This window comes from Ceratina calcarata, unplaced genomic scaffold (genome assembly GCF_001652005.2).
Source record: "Ceratina calcarata isolate Rehan_Ccalc_2016 unplaced genomic scaffold, ASM165200v1 scaffold87, whole genome shotgun sequence".
In the NCBI taxonomy this organism is placed as follows: Eukaryota; Metazoa; Arthropoda; class Insecta; order Hymenoptera; family Apidae; genus Ceratina; species Ceratina calcarata.
In genome coordinates this window covers 145,051-149,438 of record NW_017180051.1, presented here as the reverse complement: position 1 = coordinate 149,438, position 4,388 = coordinate 145,051, and the positions used below count along the sequence as shown (strand labels likewise).

General features: G+C 38.0%; 1 protein-coding gene across 1 annotated transcript in view; it reads right to left on the bottom strand.

Moving 5' to 3' along the window:
* The window catches only part of LOC108631302 (discoidin domain-containing receptor 2), a 178,246-nt gene extending 176,649 nt beyond the window's left edge, over nucleotides 1-1,597 (bottom strand). The window contains exon 1 of the mRNA XM_018035141.2: nucleotides 1,485-1,597. The gene's annotated coding sequence lies outside the window, so the exon portion shown is untranslated. The remainder of the gene's footprint in view (nucleotides 1-1,484) is intronic.
* Nucleotides 1,598-4,388: the final 2,791 nt, after the last annotated feature.

The window sequence follows — 4,388 nt, the reverse complement described above, 5'->3', positions numbered from 1 at the left end:
TTCGAACAACCAGTATTTTATACGGTAATGCTGTCTTCGTCGTTATTCAGTGCATAACAAAGGATCATATTTACAGAGATTTGCAACCTATAGATTTTTAAATTATCATTTCGTACAACACGTTTTGCAAATGAAAATTTAATAGATTTGATAAATGAAAATAACAAAAATTGATATATGAGCGTAAATAACAGAATGCGAATTAAATCATGTTTGACGTGATTTTAATCAGAAAAATCTCAGCAGAATTCTAAAAAATTTGATTGAAAAAGAAGAAAAGCAAAAGTGTTTTCTAGTTGAATTATTGAATATAAGAGTTTTATCTTGTATTTGATGTACAATTTATTTTTCTCTTTCATGCACTGTATTTTCTACCTTCGAGGCTTTCGGCAAAACAACGTCTAGTACCTACACAAAAACAGACGTTTTCACATTTATAGATCCAATACTGTACTAGAATTCTTGTCCTTAGATGCAAGCTAGAATTTTGTCTTTGATCTATTTTTCAAGTTTATCATGCATCGTTTGCTAAGTGATTTCAAATTAGCTTAAAGTACAGGATTTGTTTTTACGAAATTCTTTTCTAGCTTGACGAGTATAAAACATTCAACATATTTAAATTTCAAACGAAGTAACATATGGTAGTACTGAACTTTTAAACTAAAAATTATTAAAAATTAAAATTCTTATATTTCGATGGAAGCTAAAATTTCGTCACTGATTTACTTTTCAAGCTTATCATGAATCGTTTGCAAAATGATTTCGAATTAGCTTAAGGAACACGATTTATGTTTTTACGAGATTATTCTCTAGCTTGACGAGTATGAAACATTTAACATATTCAAATTTCAGACGACGTAACATATGGCAGTACCAAACTTTTAATGAGACCAACTTTTTGTATTAAGCATTCAAGACTGCCCGTGAAACTTACGAGGTAAACACTCGGAGGATTAAATAGATGACGTGCTTTATTTATCTCTCAGTAGGGAACGAGGCAGGACTTTCAGGAACTTGCAAAACATCGCGCAAACGTAATTCGTCCGCCCTCGGGCAGTTATCAAATTCTCAAAGGCGTCGCGAACAAAAAGCTGAACACAGCAAACAAGTGTACGTTCCGTACACAAATGTCAAAGGAAGGAGGTACACGCCGGCAGCGTACACGTTGACGTACGCGCGTACGTTACACGAGTACATCGCACGTCCGGATTTACACGGAAACGACATACACGTACTACCCGCGCTATTCAAACGGAAGTCGGACTGTATCGGTCTAAGAATATTGGCAGCAGGCGAAGGAAGCACGTCGCATCGTTGCCTCGTGCCCGATCAAGAATTCTAAGCCACACGTCAGAACCGAAGTCTGTCGAACCTGTCAGTAACGATTGGAACTATGCTTCCTCCTGCGCGGGACGTGTTCCACGTTCGCGGCACCGTGTACCATCGGTGAAACGGATAAACTGATAGAAAGCAGAAACACTCACGTTTGGGGACAGCAAAAGTGGCCGATGTTCACGTTCTCGCGTCCCAGGATGCACGGATTCGATGATTCTCCTCCCGTCCTTTTCGCAGCACTATCTCCTTCGAGGTATACGAAGTATCACGCGCGGAACGTATAACTTCGCGACATGTGTGACACCGCACAGGAAACACTGGTAATAAGCTGTCGACAAAACACGACCGACGGGTTTCAGCTTCTTCTTACGTGTCGTAGAAAAACGTGGCCGGTTAGGATTTTCGCGCGTCACCACGGACGAACGTGGGTTACGGCTAATCGACGACAGCAATCCGTACCCTTCGCGACCCCGTGACGAACTGAAGATCGCGCCGGTGGCGCAGCGCCACCGTGACCCGTGGCGACACCGTAAACTATACCCGCACCCGTATGAACCGCCTGCCGTCGTCGGCCCGCACACGCGACGCGAAACGACCTACCTATCTCTTCCAAGTTTGCCAAATGTTGTGTTGTGTTCGTCTTTCCGCGTTTTCACTTCACGCGACGCGATCGTAAAAACCATACGGTGAGTCACTTAATATCCGTTTTCGCACCTTTCCTTTATCTCGTGTTTGTGAGGTACGAGCAACCAGCGCACCGTCATTGGAGGTCCTCATCGTTTTTGTAAGTAATAACGATACTTTTAATTGTTTTCAATTGTGCATGAAGAATTTTCTGATTGTTTTTACGAATGTACTGTGACACTTCATAAATGACGCTATGGTACTTATGAGGTTATGATGCTTGTAAAACAGGATGTAAACATTGGTGGTTTTCAGATCTTTTTATTGAATTGTAGAACAATGATAGGATTAATGTAAAGAATGATGGTTTTCAGATCTTTTTATTGAATTGTAAAGCAACGACAGGATTCGGTTATGATGCTTATAAAACAGGATTGGTGCTTTTGAGATCTTTCAATTCAATTGTAGAACAATGGCAGGATTCATATAAATAATGATGGTTTTGAGATCTCTGGATTAAATAGTAAAACAATGATAGGATTCATATAAATAATGATGGTCTTCAGATCTTTTTATTGAAATATTATTATTACCTATAATAGTAAATAATATAAATATAATAATAAGTTACGTCTGTGTAACACATGTTATATAGCAATGTCATATAACTTGGTAGAAATGGAAGAAGCAAAACGTTGTATGCCATAATATTATACGACTCCTTTTCTGTTTTTTGAAATATATATATATTAGTATAACAAGTTCGTAGAACATTTTGCATTTCATATTTATAATGGCGTGAAACGTTCGAACCGTAATTCTAGCAGTAGCTATATGTGTAATTTTATTGGAAAAACACAGTAGACCTAAGCGAAAATCCTGGCTTCATTATTAGCTCGGAAATAATATAGTGACAGTAATCCTCTAGCAGATATCGGGGATTGGAAGTTTTAAAAACCTTGCACGAATAAAAAGTTCCGGTTTTGAATAATTAATAAGTAAAATACGTAGGAAAGGTCAGGGTTGTAAATAAGCGATTACATTTTTAATCCAGTTGTAGACAAATTAGCAATTAATTTGTAATTAGTTAGTAGGTACCTTAGTAAGGTTTTTAGCAATTGAAATTCTTAAAACATTTTGTTATAATAGTGTGCAACTGAATAAGTTATTGTAACAAGTCACAGAAGCATGTTATATAACATTTGAAACAAACCTGTTGTATTACACTGTTTTATTACGTAGCACAGACGGAGTTCTAGATTCATGAAAAGATTTTGCCAGAGTAAAGTTTGATTTCGTGCTATCTACAAGTTTTCTGATACGAAGAATTCCTTTCGCACGGAGTCCGAGCATGTTTCTCGTGCCAGCACTTTTTTCATACGCCTTAAAACTTTGCACAAATAATCGTATCGTTTTACGAGGATCATCCTGTACAGCTATCCATTCTACTGCGGTTCCCGGCCACCTCCTCTTCTATAAAATTTCTACGGATTTCAAAATTCAAGTGCTCCCAACTTCCATCGGCCATTTTTCTTGTTCCTATTTTTTTTACCCTTGGCAATATCGAGCAATATATTTCCGAGGGATACAATTTTACGAGCGGCCGACGGTGGTTTTTCATTCTACGTAGACGCATCTTTTTTTTTTTTCTGTCGTTTCAAATGAATTTGAGTTATCGCGTTGCCCTGCGTCCGTTGCGCACTCCGCGTCCATGACTGTAACTTCGTTTCAATGACTAGTACGTGTAGGTACGGGGGAGTGCGTCGGCCTCCTTGCACGCGTTTTACGATTCACGGTAGACCCCGGGGTCTTGATTCGGTTCGTCTGGCGGGACGAATGTCAAACGTCGACGCGAACGTTCGCCGGGGCTCTGTAGAGGAGAGGAACGAACGAACCGTGTAAGAGGATTCCTTTCAAAAACGTATCCTACGGGTAACCCGGCGTAACGGATGTTTTGACATATTAAAATGAAGAAATACCAGATATCAGTAACGTTTATGTTTTCACGTGGAAATTTCAGTACGTTATATCCCCGAACAGACAGCTCAGTATATATCTAAATATAAATTGCTTTTCCACTTTCGTTCCTTTTTGCAACTTTCCCCATCGAGCACGAATTTTTAGTCCTTTTCTACTAGAAACATGACAAACCTTTCTCAAGCTGCTTGTACACTATGTGACAAAACATTGTTGTGTAATTAATACTGTAAAAAAAGCATAATACATTTGTAGTAAAGACTTTTGGTTCATGATATTTGCTAGTTTTTTAAAAATAAAGAAGACATATAGTAAATAACCGAACATCTGTTCACATTAAAATTTCTATTCACTTTTTTCTATAATTTTATACATAATCTTACAATGAGTATAAATTTTAATGTGAAACTGGAATATTTACTATTGTAGGATGCAAGTGTCTTAAAATGTAT